At 40.5% G+C, this 18,977-nt stretch overlaps 1 pseudogene; it reads left to right on the top strand.

Moving 5' to 3' along the window:
• The first annotated feature begins 17,914 nt into the window (after positions 1–17,914).
• LOC127220027 (high mobility group protein B1-like) lies at positions 17,915–18,608 on the top strand (annotated as a pseudogene).
• Positions 18,609–18,977: the final 369 nt, after the last annotated feature.

The following is an 18,977-nucleotide window of genomic DNA, read 5'->3' as shown; positions in this document are numbered from 1 at the left end:
AGAAGAAAATTTAATTTAAATAAAATTAGATGCTACTATACACTTATCAGAGTGGTGGGAATTATAAATATTCACAACATAAATGTTGACAAGGATGTTGGGATGTTATGCATTACTGATAGGGAGTTAAGCAGTAAAGGCATATTAGGAAACAGTTTGTCACTGTGATTAAAACACTGGAAACACCTGGCATGACGATTTGTGGGAGAATGGTACCAGATTCATCATTCCAGAGGACTCATTCTGTTACCCAGAGGTGAGAAGTTATCTGTATGAACTGAGTGTTTCCAGGTTCTTGGGATATTTAGAAAAATTGAAGAAACACATACAAATAGCAAGTGGGGTGATGTTTAGAAGCAAAGCAAATATACAGGTCTGAAATGCTCCCATAGAATTGCAGCTACTTGCTAGTAACAAGTCATTGTTTGCAGCTTCCTTCTGTGGGTCCAGAAGGAGGAATAGTTACATGGGGTGTGAATTTTATCACTTTTGTTTAGTAGGCTTGAGTTGTAAGCATTTGTTATTTTCCATGATGCATCTGATTTTAATTATATCCACACTGAATCATGTATTCTCATAATACAGGAACTCTGGGGTTTCCCCTAAATTTTTGCTCAAAGGGCACAATTTGTCTTATTGCTGTCCATCCCAAAAAGGTCCTGATTATATCCGCTCATTTCCCCTAGCTTTAATACTTGTTCCAGGTTGTGCTTGGTTCCAAAAGGAATGTTACAAATGGGTTGCTGGGGAGAATATCAGTGTGCTATTCAAAATGGGGTGCACCTGCTCCTGGATGCAGGTAGGGGTTCCAGGTTGCTAGGTTCATTGTCAGGAAAGGAATGTGTGTGTAGCTCAAGCCAACTGGAGTCCCTGGTTGTTGAGCTGTCCCTATACTTGACTGCCCCAGCTCCATGATGGCTTTGCTCCATTACATGGAATATAACATCACCAGGAAAGTACATACAGGGCAAGTGACACCTTGAATTTTAAAAGTGAGCTTCAAGTGTTCCAGTACTGGTGAATTCTAGGAAGTAAGGGTTATAGTCAGAGGACAAGCCTGGAATCTCCACTTAGTTATCTGGAATTGTATTGGAACTGATTTAACTTGACCTAAGCCTCAAACCAATTAAGAAGGTCACAGTAGACCTAGTTGAGGTAGGTTGGTTAATAACACAAGATGGCTAACTGTCCTGCAGTAGAGAAAGTTGTTCAGAGTGAAGGCAAGGAACCAACTTATACTTCCAGAGAACATATTAAAAATGTGGAGGTACTATAAATAATTTAAGTTGTTAAGACTCATTAACTTTAACATATTCTTCACAAGTACTCCATGAAATGCTGATATGTTAGCTCTTTTGTCTCCTTGCCGTCTATTGTTTTAGCTTAATGAAGCTCTGGATATTGCTGTGAACAGCACTGTCTGTGATGGAAAATAGGATTCTTGGGCAGCAAACCACAAATATTAGAAGATCCAGAAAATAAATTGTTTACAGCTCCTCCCAGTTTTCAACCTAGTCAAAAGCTATCTAAAACTCTGGCTGGTATTCTAAGACAGTACTGTCTGTCTAACTGTCTAGGGTATGATGACCATGTTTCATGTGTGTTGCTTCAGAAAGCAGGAAGATTTTGGCAGCAATCCATGATCTGATATAAGCCACAAAGTGACTGGAGCAAGGCACGTTGGCCTCCCCTCAGCTCTCCTCTTCAACCAACATAACCATCATGATACCAACATAAACTACATAGGGTGTCCAAAGCTTAGATGACTATGAAAAGCAGGTTTGAATATCGTCTCTATTTCCAAGTGGGAAATGACAAAGGTTGAACATTGGATTGTGTGTTCACCACAAATATGAAAGAAAAGGATGAGGAACCAGAAAAAAGAGAGAAGAGGGATGTCTAGGTTATTCGGATGCTCTGCTATGGCTGATGCTGCCTCATACTCTGTTCAATGCTTCCTCTACTCTCTGTCCCCCAGCTTTATGCCTCAAGGCATGGGCCCCATTGTCAAATGGCTGACAAAGCTCTTATTGTCCCTTAGTAATTAGATGTTTAGCAAGGGTCCTGATCCAATGGTCTTCCCTTCATTTTGTCACAATGCATCCATCACTCTCCTAAAGGCTCTGATTCAACTCATGCCAAACACAACAGATCCTACCTCCTCTTACTTGATCAATTTAGCTCACAGCCAGTTTCTGTTTCAAGGTACAAACAGCTTAGTTGTTCTGATCTTTATGTCATTGTAAAACAATGGTATCAACCACAATAATCTTAAAATCACTCCCCAATCTGGTTATTTATGAAACTGGGTTATGTGTCTCTGTGATGTCCTTACTCTACATTTCATATCAATTACCCAATTATCATGTATATAAATCTGAGACAAATAAATAAAAGCTGAACAACCAGTAAGTTACAAGTCTTCTTTGTCTCACCATTAAACACACACACACACACACACACACACACACACACACACACACACACCCATTATTAACCTGCCATCCCTATAAACAGACATTCAGGACAGTTGTGCATGGATGGTGGCTCTCAGCCCTCACATCAGGGTTGCACCAGGTTGCATCTGTTTGAAAACAAGTGATTTCAGGTTCTGGCAATGTGTCTCTGTGTATCTGTAAATTTGTTCTGTAACATCTGATCCTCATATAGAGAAGTCATACCTTGGTCATATTTAATGTTAAGGAAAATCAACATATAACCTGATGCTTTAGTTCTTGTAAATGAAGGTTATTGTTTCTTTGGAACCATTCTCATCAGTTTAAATAAGTCAAATTCTCCATGTGTTTTCAATTCTTCCTTTAAGATGCAGACTGATCTAAAAGAAAGTTCACAAGTGAAGCATGGCAAAGGTGATGTAAATGATATACTTTATATGATTATTTTATCATACCACCTATATTTCAGGAAGGGGATGTACGAAACAGTAGACAATCACTATTAAATAGAGAGTTTTTCTTGTTTTCTACATGACTGAATCTTCTGATCTTTCTATTATAGGATCTTTCAGAGGCAAATAACTATATGCATGATTTTGCAAAGTATTAAGCTCAGGGCTATAAAAATGAAAGTCAATAAATGTTCACTACGTATGTATGATACGCCTACCGTGGTGATTGGTTGGAGATCTGTGTGAACAAAGTAAAAAATCTCTGACCTTGGGCATTTTATAGGGAGGATGCAGAAAATGTGGTCATTTAAGTGATTTTAATTCCATGTGATGAAAGATATCAAGATGGAATGGGCTTTAGCCCAGATTGGCCTAAAATCCAGAAAATATGAGTAGCCACTTTAGAGAAAGAGGGAAGAAATGAATATAGCAATGTGAGGCAGGAAGCCAGACACTGAGAGCCTTCCATGTTAGAATAAGAACTTATATTTCACTTTGAGAACATGGAATGTTACTATAAAATCTTTCAATAGAAACTGAGCATTATTAGTTTTTTAAAAGGCATAGTCTATGTGCAGCATGGGTATGAATTGAAATAAAGGACAATCTTGAGGCATGGTGTGCAGAAAAGGTGGCTACCTGTTCTTGGGATGGGCAGCAGAGATAGAAAAGAATTGATCCTTCAAAGTCGTACCATCAATAGGATATGATAATTGGCCAAATGTAAGGGAGGAAAAGAGTGGGGAGAATTGAGAACAAGGCAAACCTAGAAATAGTATGCATGAAATATTTAAAATGCCTGTGGGATGTGCCAATGGACAGTTCTGATGAGTACCTGAACACACAAATCTAAGAGATCAAGTGTGACGTTGGAGATTAGAACACTATCACTTTTAGGTGGTGAATAAAATGAATGTGACTGCCAGGAGAACATGGGATATATAAAGAGAGTAAGGAGAGAAGAAAATCCAGACAACACTAAGGGTCAGTGGAGACCAAAGGAATGTAGTAAGCATGCATAAGAAAAGAAACTGTTTTAAGCAATGCCTGACAGGTGTCAGTAATGGACAACCCAGCAGAAATGTAAACTGAAGGCCTGAGAAGATGCCCTGTATCCCAGGTAGTACTCCATGGTAATCAAATTTAGATAAAGTAGACTCTCAAATACCTAATTTAATACACTTGGTGTGCTGGTTTGTATTATGGCAACTGGACACAGGCCAGAGTCATTTGGGAAGGAGAACTATCAATTGAGAAAATGCCCCTGCCAGACAGCCTGTGAGCAAGGCTGTGCTGTATTTTCCTTGATTAGTGATTAATTGGGGGTGAAGAACAACTCACCTGGGTTGGTGTGGTGGGCCAGGAGGTGTATAAGAAATCTAGCTGAGCAAGCCCCTAAAGTAGCACTACTCTGTGGCCTTTCTGCTTCCAAGTTCCTGCCCTACTTGAGTTCCTGCCCTGACTTCCCTCAGTGATGCACTGTTAGCAGGAAGTGTCAGCTGAATCAAGCCCTTTCCTTCCCAAAGTTGCTTTTGGTCTTGGTCTTTATCACAGCAACAAACAGCTAGATTGACAGTTTCTTGAGAACCTTGTGATTTGCTTTCCAGCTTGGAGAAAGAAAATACACACCTGAGAGGAGACAGATCCATGTTAAAAATCCCATACCTGGCAGAGACAAAGAACCCATGCTTAGAATGATGGCATGAACTTGGACTTTCTTCATATGCAAAATGAAAACAATAGCTCTAGTTTATAGACAAAAAGCCTGGTGCTGTTTTCAGTATACTGTAATGCTTCTTAGTCATTGTCTGTTAAATCTTAATGCATTATTCTGTAGGATCCCTAAGCTCTAGGGCCTTAAAATTCAGAGGCTGCTAAATGACCTAATTGCAAGCCTGGTGTCTCTCAAGTCTACTTATCATATTGTCTTAAAATAGTCACTGTCTATAAAAGTGAGAAGAGGAGGCTGAGGGTAAGAAAGCCTTCTGCATGAGTCCTGGCATTAGGTTGCTGATTGTCTTGAGTATACAGAGAGCCAAAAAGCAGCCAGTAGTGACACTAGCTGTGCTCAGGTTCCATTGCTGAGCTCTAGTGAAAAAGGGCAAAGAAATAAAGGAGGAGTGTGACAGTGTTGGAAGCTTCTGTCTTGTTGAGAAGCCAATGATGCCTAAGGAAAAGGTCTTCACATCTTTTGAGCCACAGGCAAAAAAAAAAAAAAAAAAAAAAAAAACAAACAAACAAAAAAGAACAATGAGTCGAGAGTCCAGGTTTCCAGAAAGGAAACAATGACAATGAAAGGGTCACACATTTATCTACTACTCACATTCCCTTTCTCTCCAGGGTTATTGGAACCAGGTAGGCCAGAGATTGATCTGATCTCAATCACTTTCCAGCCATAGACAGGAACATGTTTGCTTATAATTTCTAAGTGTTAATTTCTTCACCTACAAAATGATAAAAATACTTTATAAAGATACATCAAACAACATGTGCTAAATGTTAAGCATAATTCTTGTGCATGGTAAACACTCAATTATTTATAAGTATTATAGTTCAGCAATATTAATAATGAACACAGCGTTTGTGCCCCTTTGATCATGTACAAGCATGTGTACATGTGCCCTCACTCTCACACACACGGTTCTTGGAAAATAAAATGCAATGCAGTAGTATTCCCTCCAAAGACTGCTGGTTGAAAATGTCAGTCTAGCATGGAAAAAAAAAAAAAATGGGTAAGTGCAGCAAAAGAAAGAGGCCTCAGCTGGAGAGTTCCAGTTTCCAGTAGGATCTATCTTGCAAAACCTTCCCAAGTTTCAGCTCAGCCTTTGTCCTCTTCCGCCAGCTATTGGCCAAAGGTGAGTCTGGGCCCAATCGGGGCTGCTCTCCTCTACAACCTCTCCCCCCCCCCAACTCCCTGGGTTGGCCCCTGAACCTGCTGCTCCTGTGTCCTGTCCCCATCGAGAGCACCCTTGGAGCTCTGATACACCCCCACCCAGCCCCACCACGAGCCTGCCCCCCCACCCTATGGCCGACCCTGCCCACTGTCCTGCTGCTCTGGTTAAGCACTGAGATAGAGGGTGGAGCCAACAGTCCACCCTACTTAGGAGACTCCTAGGAGCAACTCTGAACAAAGGAGACCTGCCTATCCACGCAGGACCACCCGTAATTTCCACCTGCTTGGTCTCTGACCCCACATCCAGTCCTCTGCTGGAGTCCTGGGCCCCTCCCAGAGATCCGCCTATCTCAGCAGGTCCACTCTGAGTTCCTGCCTGCAAGATCCTTGACCCCAAAATCAGGGCCTCTGCTAAAGAAAGAGGCCTCAGCAGAAGAGTCCCAGTTTCCAGTGAGAACCCACTATCCTGCAAAACCTTCCCAAGTTTCAGCTCAGCCTTTGTATTCTTCTGCCAGCCATTGGCTAGAGCCATTGGCTAGAGGCACCTTCTACTGGATCCTCAGCCCTGACCCCGTCCCTGGGTCCCTATCTGCTGAGAGACCTCCTATAGAGCTTGGACCACCCAGAGCTGTGGGAAGCCACGCTGGCCACGTTGACTTCGTCAGGTTTTGCCACGTCAGTTGTTTATTGCTCTTGTATCCTAATTGTCTGTGCATGCCTAATCATCTGCACATGAACATAAGATGGCTGCTCACCTATCCCAATTGGATGATACACAATCGTCCAATGAGACCTAAGCCAATCAGACGACGCTGCACGTCCACATCATCACGAGTATATAAGCTTGGTGCTCCGTAGGGTCGGGGTCCTTCTCCTTCTCTTTTTCAGTCCTTCTCTCTTTCAGCTTGGAGCTCCCAATAAAGTGTGCTTGAGAAGAATCCTGTTGTTCTCATTCTTCCCGCTGGCGGGACAGGCACAACACAGAGCTACAGATATTGAACATCTGACCCACATAAGCCCACCAGGGAAGTAACATAGAGAGAAGGGGAGACACCACCAACACCTACTAGAAGAAGCTATGGGAAGACAGTAATACAAGAAAACACCTAACAACAGAAAGACAAGCATGACACCACCAGAATCTAGGGAATCTATACAACTAGAATGGAACACAACAACAAAGCAGATGAAGAAGAAGGGAACAACTTAAAAATTACCATCATAAAAATGATAGAGGCCCTCAAAGAAGATGTGAGAAAATCCCTTAAAGAAATGGAGGAAAAAACAAACAAAAAAGTGGAAGAAATGAACAAATTCCTTAAGGAAAGTACAGGAAGCCAAGAAAAACAATTAAGCAGGTGAAGGAAATGGTTCAAGACTTGAAAACTGAAATAGAGAAAATAAAGGCAACACAACCCAAAGAATGCTGAAATTAGAAAAACTGGGCAAAAAATCGGGAACTACAGACACCAGAATAATCAACAGAATTCAAGAGATGGAACAGAGAATCTCAGGCGCACAAGATAAACTAGAAGAAATAGATTCATCGACCAAAGAAAATCATAAATCCAACAAATCCTTAACACAAAACATCCAGGAAATGTGGGACACCATGAAAAGGCCACACCTAAGAATAATAGGCGTAGAGGAAGGTGAGGAAGCCCAGCTCAAAGGTGCCGAAAACATATTCAACAAAATCATCGAGGAAAACTTTCCAAATCTGAAGAAGGCCCACGAAGAAGAAGCATACCGAACCCCAAATAGGCTGGACCAAAGAAAAAAGACCCCTTGACATATAATAATCAAAACACCTAGCATACAGAATAAAGAAAGAATATTAAGAGCACCGAAGGAAAAAGGACAGGTAAAATATAAAGGCAGACCTATCAAAATTACACCTGACTTCTCCATGGAAACACTCAAGGCCAGAAGGTCCTGGATAGATGTTCTAAAAGTATTAAGAGAACACGGATGCCAGCCTAGGCTATTATATACAGCAAAACTCTCAATCACTATAGATGGAGAAAACAGGATATTTAATGACAAAACCAGATTTTTCCAATACATATCTACAAATCCAGCCCTACAGAAAGTATTGGAAGGAAAACTCCAACTCAAGGAAATGTAGGCAACAGATATCCAACTACACCAGAAACCAAGGGTAAAGCAGAACTAATATATTCACAATACCACTGCCAACAACAAACCTAAATCAAACAAGCAAAAACAATCAATGGTCCTTACTAACCCTCAACATTAATGGTCTTAACTCACCTATAAAAAAGAAAAAGGCTAACAGAATGGATACAAAGACAGAATCAATCCTTCTGCTGCATACAAGAAACACATCTAAGCTTCAAAGATAGACATTACCCCAGGGTAAAGGGTTGGGAAATAACCAATCAAATGGAAATAAGAACCAAGCAGGTGTAGCTATCCTAATATCTAACAAGTTAGAATTCAAACCAAAATTAATCAAAAGAGATGATGACGATAATTTCATATTCATCACAGGAGAAATCTGTCAACACAAAGTCTCAGTTCTACACATCCCCCATGGAGGGATAACTGCCTTAATCTAGAGACAGGAGAGAAGCCCTAGTCCCTACTTCACATGACCTGTCATATCTACATGAACCCAACTAGATGGCATTCCCCTACATATAGAATTGGGGTGGGGAGATGGAAGGGGAGGGTAGTTAGACTGCATGTGAGAGGGAAGAGAAGGTAAAAGGGAGGGAGGGAAAGAGGGAGGGAGAGAAAAAAGGAGGGATGAAGGAAGGGAGGTAAGAAGGGAGGAAGGGAGGGAGAGAGAACTGGGATCGACATGTAAAATAATAAATTAAATTAAAAAAAATGCTTTGACTCCAAAATTTAAGTTCAAGGACAAGTTACTGGGGAAAAGGATTTCTATTTTTGTTTCCACAGAAAATGAAAAGATGTGGATTCCTTCCAGACTAATGTGGTTTGATCAAGGCAGACCGCCTGAAACAGAGTACCAGGTGATCCTACATTCAAAACAGCTGGACAAAGCAGCCTTACAGATGACAGCCAGGATTTCTGAAACTTCTTCGAATCCCCCATGACAACACCCCTTACCAACAGGAAGTAGTTTGGAAAGAACGACGCCCAAATTCCCAAATATTGTCTATAAATGTTTGTTTTCATTTAAATGGATTTGTCATATAAAATAAATTTAAAAAAAAAACAAAGTCTCAGTTCTGAACATCTATGCCCCTAATAAAAAGTCACCCACATTCATAAAGAAACACTACTAAAACTCAAAGCTCATATAAAACCTCACACACTTATAGTGGGAGACTTCAATACACCACTCTCAACACTAGACAGAACCACAAATTAGAAACTCAACAAAGGAACAAAAGAACTAACAGAAGTTATATCTCAACTTGGGTTAACAGACATCTATAGAACATTTCCATCCAAAGACAAAAGAATATACTTGTTCTCTGCTCCACATGGAACCTTCTCTAAAATCGACCACATACTAGGTGGCATAACAAACCTCAACATATATAAGAGAATAGGAATAGTCCCCTGTATCTTATCGGACCACCATGCCTTAAAATTGAAATTCAACAACACAAATAGCAGAAAACCTGCAAACTCATGGAAACTGAACAATGTGCAATTGCACCACTCCTGGGTCAAAGAAGAAATAAAGAAAGACATTAAGGACTTTCTAATATTCAACAAGAATGAGGACACAACATACCCAAACTTATGGGACACCTTGAAAGCAGTGCTACGAGGGAAGTTCATTGCACTAAGTGCCCATATGAAGAAAACAGAGGATAGTCACATAAGAGAATTAACAGCGCAACTGGAAGCCTTAGAATAGAGAGAAGCAAACTCACCCCTTAGGAGTAGATGCCAGGAACTAATAAACTTGAGGGCTGAAATCAACAAAATAGAAACCAGGAAAACAATACAAAAATCAATGCAACGAAGAGTTGTTTTTTTGAGAAAATCAACAAGATAGACAACCCTTTATCCAAATTAACAAAAAACAGAGAGAGAATATGCAAATTAACAACACAAAAAACTGAAAGGGGAACATAATAATTAACACAGAGGAAATCCAGACAATTTTCAGGTCATACTTTGAAAAACTGTATTCCACAAAAACTGAAAATTCAAAGGAAATGGACAAGTTTCTGGATAACTATCACTTACTAAAATTAAACCAAGAACAGACAAACAACTTAAATAGACCTATAACCCGCAATGAAATAGAAGCAGTCATCGAAAGCCTTCCTACCAAAAAAAGTCCAGGGCCAGATGGACTCAGTGCAGAATTCTACCAGACATTCAAGGAAGAACTAATACCACTACTACTCAAACTGTTCCACAAGATAGAAACAGAAGGTTCATTGCCAAACTCTTTTTATGAGGCCACAATAACCTTGGTACCCAAGTCTCACAAAGACACAACTAAGAAAGAAAACTACAGACCAATATCCCTGATGAACATTGATGCAAAAATACTCAATAAAATACTGGCAAACCGAATTCAAGAATACATCAGAGAAATCATCCACCATGACCAAGTAGGCTTCATCCCTGGAATGCAGGGATGGTTTAACATACGAAAATCTATCAACATGATCCACCATATAAACAAACAGAAAAAGAAAGACCATATGATTATCTCCATAGATGCTGAAAAAGCCTTCGACAAAATTCAACACGCTTTCATGATAAAGGTCTTGGAGAGGTCAGGGATAACAGGAACATACCTAAACATAATAAGAGCAATATACAGCAAACCAACTGCCAACATCAAACTGAATGGAGAGAAACTTAAGCCAATTCCTCTAAAATCAGGTACAAGACAAGGTTGCCCTCTCTCTCTGTATCTCTTCAATATCGTACTAGAAGTTTTAGCTAATGCTATAAGACAACAAAAGGAGATCAAAAGCATCCAAATTGGAAAGGAAGAAGTCAAACTGTCTCTATTTGCAGATGATATGATAGTTTACATAAGCGACCCAATAGACTCTACCAGGGAACTCCTACAGCTGATAAACACCTTCAGCAAACCAGCAGGATACAAGATAAACTCAAAAAAATCAGTAGCCCTACTTTCTCCAGATGACAAAGAGACAGAGAAAGAAATCAGAGAAACATCACCCTTTACAATAGCCACAAGCAACATAAAGTATCTTGGTATAACGCTTACCAAACAAGTAAAAGACCTATATAACAAGAACTTTGTGGCTCTAAAGAAAGAAATTAAAGAAGATACCAGAAAATGGAAAGATCTCCCATGCTCTTGGATAGGTAGGATAAACATAGTAAAAATGGCAATCTTGCCAAAAGCAATCTACAGATTCAATGCAATCCCCATTAAAATCCCACCACAATTCTTCACTGAGCTTAAAAGGATAATAATCAACTTTATATGGAAAAACAAAAAACCCAGGATAGCCAAAAGAACCCTATACAATAAAAGAACTTCAAGAGGCATCACCATTCCTGACTTTAAGCTCTACCTACTACAGAGCTATAGTTCTGAAGACATCCTGGTATTGGCATAAAAACAGACAGGCAGACCAATGGAATCGAATTGAAAACCCTGATATTAACCCACACACCCATGAACACCTGATTTTCGACAAAACAACTAAAATTATACAATGGGGTGAAGACAGCATCTTCAACAAATGGTGCTGGCACAATTGGATGAGGGTGTGTAGAAGACTGCAGATAGGCCCATGTCTGTTGCCATGCACAAATCTCAAGTCCATAGGGGTCAAAGACCTCAACATCAATGCAGCCACATTGAACCTCTTAGAAAAGATAGTAGGAGGCACCCTTGAACAAATTGGTACAGGAGACCACTTCCTGAACATAACTCCAGGGGCACAGACACTAAGAGCAACAATTAATAAATGGGACCTCTTCAAACTTAGAAGCTTCTGTAAGGCAAAGGACACAGTGGACAAGACCAAACGGCAGCCCACAGACTGGGAAAAGATTTTCACCAATCCTATATCCGACAAAGGGCTGATCTCCAAAATATACAAAGAACTCAAGACACTAGTCAACAAAACACCAAATAACCCTATTAAAAATGGGGTACAGAACTGAAGAAAGAATTCTCAATAGAGGAAACCAAATAGGCTGAAAGACACTTAAGAAAGTGCTCAGCTTCCTTAGCTATCAGGAAAATGCAAATCAAAACAACTTTGAGATACCATCTTACTCCTGTCAGAATGGCTAAAATTAGAAACATCAATGACAACTCATGCTGGAGAGGATGTGGAGAAAGGGGACCACTCCTCCACTGCTGGTGGGAGTGCAAACTCATACAGCCATTTTGGAGATCAGTATGGCGGTTCCTCAGGAAAATGGGAATTAGTTTACCACAGGAACCGGCAATCCCCCTCTTAGGCATATACCCAAAGGATTCACATCCATGCAGCAAAGACATCTGTTCAACTATGTTCATAGCAGCACTATTTGTAATAGCAAGAACCTGGAAGCAACCTAGATGCCCCTCAATTGAAGAATGGTTAATGAAGATGTGGCATATCTACACAATGGAATACTACTCAGCAGAAAACAATAATGGTATCTTGAAATTCTCAGGCAAGTGGATGTCACTTGAACAAACCATCCTGAATGAGGTAACCCAGTCACAAAAAGAGGAACACAGTATGTACTCACTCATATATGGATTTTAGACCTAGATCAAAGGATCACCAGCCTATAATTCACACCACCAGAGGAACTAGGATACAAGGTGTATTCTAAGATTTTCATATAAAGTCCCTCACAGAAGGGGGAAGGGACAAGTTCCCCAGATCTCAGGGGAAGTGGGGGGGGGCAGCGAATGGAGAGAGAAGTTGGAGAAAACGAGGGGGAGGAAAGGAAAACATGTGTGATTGAGTCTGGTTAGGAATAGAAGACAGGAAAGAGAGAGAGAGACACAGAGAGAGAACATAAAAGAGGGAGCCAATATTGGTTTGAAGATAAAATTGAACACAAAGAAAGGTCTAGAGAACTACAAGACTGCTGCCAACTAACAATTTGAGCTTCCATGTAAAGGCTATTATAAATGCCCTTCCTGGATATTGAGATCAACAACTAACTTATCCATGGAGCCTTCAACTAATGCCTGTTGGAAACAGGAGCAAATACCCTTACATCAACACTGAGTCGAAGTAGAACCCAGATGCAGATGGAGAGGACAAGACCAGGTGGCAGAAACACATAGAGACAGCTTACCTGAACAAGGAGGAGCTAATGGGCCACCAGACTGATAGCTAGGAAGCCAGCATGGGACTGACTCAGGCCCCCCTGAATATGGGTCTCAGCCAGAAGGACTGAGCAGTCTAAGGGACCTCAGACAGTGGAGCCAGGATGTATCCCTGGTGCACAAAAGGACTTTGGGAACACATCCCCCATGGAGGGATAACTGCCTTAATCTAGAGACAGGAGAGAAGCCCTAGTCCCTACTTCACATGACCTGTCAGATCTACTTGACTCCAACTGGATGGCATTCCCCTACATATGGAATTGGGGTGGGGGTGGGGAATGGGAGGGTAGGGTGGTTAGTCTGCATGTGAGAGGGCAGAGAGGGTAAAAGGGAGGGAAGAGGGAGGGAGGGAGTGAGGGAAGGAGAGGGAACTGAGATCGTCATGTAAAATAATAAATTAAATTAAAAAAATGCTTTGACTCCAAAATTTATGTTCAAGGATAAGTTACAGGGGAAAAGGATTTCTAATTTTGTTTCCACAGAAAATGAAAAGATGTGGATTCCTTCCAGACTAATGTGGTTTGATCAAGGCAGACCGCCTGAAACAGAGTACCAGGTGATCCTACATTCAAAACAGCTGGACAAAGCAGCCTTAAAGACTACAGCCAGGATTTCTGAATCTTCTTCGAATCCCGCATGACAATGCCCCTTACCAGCAAGAAGTAGTTTGGAAAGAACGACGCCCAAATTCCCAAATATTGTCTATAAATGTTTGTTTTCATTTAAATGGACTTGGTTATATAATATACAAAAAAAAGAATGGGTAAGTGCATAAAGAGATGATTCATAGAAAGTAGCAATAGAGTATCTGAGCCTATTAAAGCTGTTGCAATAAAATGCTTTATTTTGGGTAATTCATAGATAACCAGAATTAATTTTTCACCATTCTTTTCACTATGTCCTAAGACTATATTGGCAGATGCTGAGTGCCTGTGTCACCCACTGGACTGACCCTCCTGTCCCTGCATATGGAAAAGACAGCAAGGGGGGACAGCAGTTCTCTGTAGCCTTTCTTCTATAATGCTTGAATCTCACTATGCATTGCCTCATCACACACCCAGCCCCAGGCCCACCTTCCAATGCCATAACCTTGGGAATTCAAAATTTAACATATGAATTTGAAGACACACAACATTCAACCTCGCAGATACTTAATAAGACATCCAAATGTAAGATAATTCATTTCAATTAAGATAAGTTTTTTTTCAAATGATCGTGGTGAAGATCAAAATGTTTGATGTAACAGGATTTTTGCTGGATCAGGGAAAGCAGATTTTTCTCAACTGGTGGGAGACAAATGGCACCTGATCAGTTTGGGCCTTTAATTTGGCATTTCTGTGTATTTACAATTCCATATATTGGTATGTAGAAGCAAATCACAGACCTCATTGCAACATCGTTGATAATGTACATATTTAAACACAATCTTTTGATAGTAGATTGCATTTCATATGGACTGTGGCAGATTAAATAGATGTTTAAAAATAAAATGGGTTCATATGATTAAAGTAGTTTCAAAATTATGTTATTAGTCAGGTGCAGTAGAGTTAGTAGGCTGTACTTATAACCCTAGCCACTTGGAAGGCTGAGGTAGGAAGATCATTTGAGGTCCAAAATTGTATGCCAGTTGAAGGGATATAACATAGCAAATATGTCCATCAAAATGAAGGGTGGTGTTAAGTGAACAAAAAGGACTGCATGTTATTGCTGTTTTAGAAGTGGAAAGTGGTATATGTCTAGAAACCTGAAGGACACATCAATAATGATTTCAACATCAGTTAAGTAAAACAAAATTCTCCCATTTTGTAATTAAATGACACATCCAAATATCCTCACTTCTAAAAATGCATGACAAATAAATTAAACTCAAATTAAGAAAAAAATCGATGTGAAAATACTGCTATTGGCAAATGACAAAAAGGGGAATGATGGGCTGGAGATGTGGCTTTGTTGGTAAAAATGTTTACTGAGAAAGCATGAGGATCTCCTGGGTTTGCATTGCCAGTACCCATGTAAATACAGGCACAATGACACATGCCTGCATTCCCAACAATGGGCAGACACAGGCAGAAGGATCCTAAGGATTTCTGACCAGATATTCTAGCCATTTAGTGAGCTCTATGTTCAATTAGAGATGCTCCAAAAGAGAGAGAGAGAGAGAGAGAGAGAGAGAGAGAGAGAGAGAGAGAGAGAGAGGAGGAGGAAGAGGGAATGGAGGTAGGGAGGGAGCAATTAAGGATGAGAACACATGTTGACCTCTGGACATAAGTACACACACATGTGCACCTCTCCACATACAAATATACATACACACACAAATTAGAATCCTATGAGAAAGGTCAGCTACCTGGTTACCAAAAATGTGTGCTTTCTAGGCCCAGAAGACTACCTGCTCCAGACAGAAAATGAATTTGGTCCACTCACTATGTTCACAGGCTGAATGAAGAAATATGTGAAGTCCTGAGGAATAACAAGGCTTCCCATGGAAAACATCTTGGTACCTTAACCATTGCAAGCAAGGGAGTCACCTAGACGCAATATTTGTACTGGACCTTTAAGTGGGCCCCAAAGTGGACATTTTCTGGATTACTCAAGACACTGACATTTTGAGTGTACTAAAATAGTTAGTGTTCTGCTCAATAAGATGCTAATCAATACCCCTTGGTGTAGAGTGATTAAGGGAACTACCAAGCTAGATATTATCCTGACATATGTGACCTACATGGTTGAAAAGCAGAAGACAATATGTGCAGAATTGCACAAAGCAAGCTACCCTGAAGGCATCATTAGACAGAAGCTGCCATTACCAGTCAAGAAAAACTGGATGTTTTGAATTGTTGTTTTAATGTTCCTTGCTTTATACATTTTACTGTTAAAAAATATGGCAAAATGCTAGAGCAAAGTCTCATTACGCATTCAGCCATTTATGACACCTATGGGTTGAACAGGGCTCTTAGCATCATTGTCAAATATTTTTGCATCACTCAGAACTAGTTATGTTGCTCAGACTTTCAATTAACTAATTATAGAGAATTGTCTATTGTTGGGATATTTTTTTGTTTGTTTGTTTGTTTGTTTTGTTTTTCTGAAAAAGGTAAATGGAATCCTTCCTGATGTCATCTACCTAGAAGTCAGTTTTATTTGTGAAGTTCCTGCCTTCATTAATCATATAGTAGCAAAGCAGCAGCCCCCTGCCTTGCATTTCTGTCTCACATTCCTTTCACTCATTCACTTCCTGCTGTATTTAACAATAGGAACCTTACAACTAAGCATCAACTACCTGTGTCTCCTGCCAATGTAATGATCCCTCCAAGGAGATCTTAGCCCAGCTGGGGCAGGTAGCATGTTCAATTCCCCTGTACCTTGCACAGTGTGGCGCACACAGAAATGAATTGTCATGTACTGAATAGAACCAAACACCCACTTATCCAAAGGTATTCTCTGCATTTGGGATTCCACCATACTCCTTTTTCAGAAGTAAGCCTGCAGTCTCATAGATGAATCTATGCAAGTTGTTCAGTCTTTGTCTCCAACCTAACACACAAGGGAGGCACTCAAAAACCAATAGAAAACTACCTTGAGGTTACCAGCCTAATGACACAGCCACCACAGTGTGGAACGGTTCATGAAAGGAATATTACTGCTGGAAAATAAACGTGAGCACATTTTTCTAAGAATTTACCATGTGTCTACATCAGTATGCATGTGGCAGGTTTCTTTTGTGGTGTTGGCTAAAGCTGCTTAAGGCTTTTGTCCAGTGGTGGGACCCTACTGCATAATTACTACTCTGCATCATTTGTCCTAAGCATCCATAGCCTCCTTCTTTATTAGCTTCCCCCAGGGAAAAAAAAAAAAAAAAAAAAAAAAAAAAAAAAAACAGAATCATGACACAGAACCTGAACTCAACCCAATTAGGGAACTTTTAAGTTGCAATAAAAAGAAGTTCCTTGCATACCTTGTAAAACCCGATTTCCAGAAATAGATCTAAAACATCCAAGTGGGCCAGAGCTAGCAAGTTCACTTTCCTGTCACCTAGTCACCACTAATAAGAGAAAGAATGCCTCTTTATCGCCCAGGAATGCTTCCTTACCTGCCAAAAGGAACTTGCAGTCCCCTAGAGGAAGCCAACCCTTCCAATCTCACTGTGGTTTAATGGGTATTCACCACTAATCTTCACCCTAGTGTAACATATAAAAGGATGCAACTGAGTGGCCCACTAACTTAGTTCTGCTTAATGGATTAACCCTCTTTCTGTTTCCTTCCCAAGCCCCTTACATGTTATGCTCAATACAGAAGCTAGAGTAACTCTTTAAATATGTGTCAGGTCATAACTGGCCCCTCTCAGAGCTCTGCTATAGTTTTCCATTTCACTTCAAGTAACAATGACCCAGAAAGTCCAGATGAGCTGGACAGCTGTAATAGCTGAAATCCCTCCCCCACCCCCACCACCTGCTCCATCTGTCAATCAAATAGAAGAAACTATTCAAAAGCCTGTGCAGAGCATTTAAACTGGTTGCACCCTTCCTAAGGAAGACTCTTCTAGATTATCACCACTGATAACTTCTGGAGCTCCTCCAGGATTGATTAAGTACAACCCTCTCAATAAAATACCCTCAACTCATATCACACTCACCCTTGTTTCCTATTCTATTTTCCCTCATAACATTGTCATCTACCAATATATTAAAATGCTTTCTTAGTGTGTCCATTATCAGCCTTCCCCTAATAAAAATTCTCTAATATAAAGTAGTATTTTGGAGCCATTGCAGTACACTGAGCTCCATAGAGACAGCGCCGGGGTAAGCGCGAGCCGGACGGGCACTGGGCGACTCTGTGCCTCGCCGATGAAAATCAACTGAACATGGGCAAAGGAGATCCTAAAAAGCCGAGAGGCAAAATGTCCTCATATGCATTCTTTGTGCAAACTTGCCGGGAGGAACACAAGAAGAAGCATCCGGATGCTTCTGTCAACTTCTCAGAGTTCTCCAAGAAATGCTCAGAAAGGTGGAAGACCATGTCTGCTAAAGAAAAGGGGAAATTTGAAGACATGGCAAAGGCGGACAAGGCTCGTTATGAAAGAGAAATGAAAACCTACATTCCCCCCCCCCCAAGGAGAGACCAAAAAAAAGTTCAAGGACCCCAATGCACCCAAGAGGCCTCCTTCGGCCTTCTTCTTGTTCTATTCTGAGTATCGCCCAAAAATCAAAGGAGAACACCCAGGCTTGTCCATTGGTGATGTTGCAAAGAAACTGGGAGAGATGTGGAACAACACTGCTGCAGATGACAAGCAGCCCTATGAAAAGAAGGCTGCCAAGCTGAAGGAGAAGTATGAAAAGGATATTGCTGCTTACAGAGCTAAAGGGAAACCCGATGCAGTGAAAAAGGGGGTGGTCCAGGCAGAAAAGAGCAAGAAAAAGAAGGAAGAGGAAGATGTTGAGGAGGATGAAGAGGATGAAGAAGAGGAGGAAGAAGAGGAAGATGAAGATGAAGATGATGATGATGAATAAGTTGGTTCTAGCACAGTTTTGTTTTTGTTTTTGTTTTTTGTCTATAAAGCATTTAACCCCCCTGTACACAACTCACTCCTTTTAAAGAAAAAAATTGAAATGTAAAAAAAAAAAAAAAAAAGTAGTATTTTGTCTACTTATCCAACAATCCATCCTCAGTACCTAAGTCATCCTAGGTGTACAATGAATATTCACTTAAAGGATGAATTAAATACCTATTGTCTGCTTGCTCACAGACACAATCATTGTTTGCAGTGGAGTTACTATGTGTCTAAGGTTGCTTTCTATTGCTATAATACCCTGACAAAAATCAACTTGGAGAGGAAAAGGTTAATTGAGTTCCCACATCCTGATCACAGTCCATAACTGACTCAAGTCAGGGCA

The sequence above is a fragment of the Phodopus roborovskii genome, unplaced genomic scaffold (genome assembly GCF_943737965.1).
Source record: "Phodopus roborovskii unplaced genomic scaffold, PHOROB, whole genome shotgun sequence".
Taxonomy (NCBI): domain Eukaryota; kingdom Metazoa; phylum Chordata; class Mammalia; order Rodentia; family Cricetidae; genus Phodopus; species Phodopus roborovskii.
This window is presented reverse-complemented; position numbering and strand designations above follow the sequence as displayed.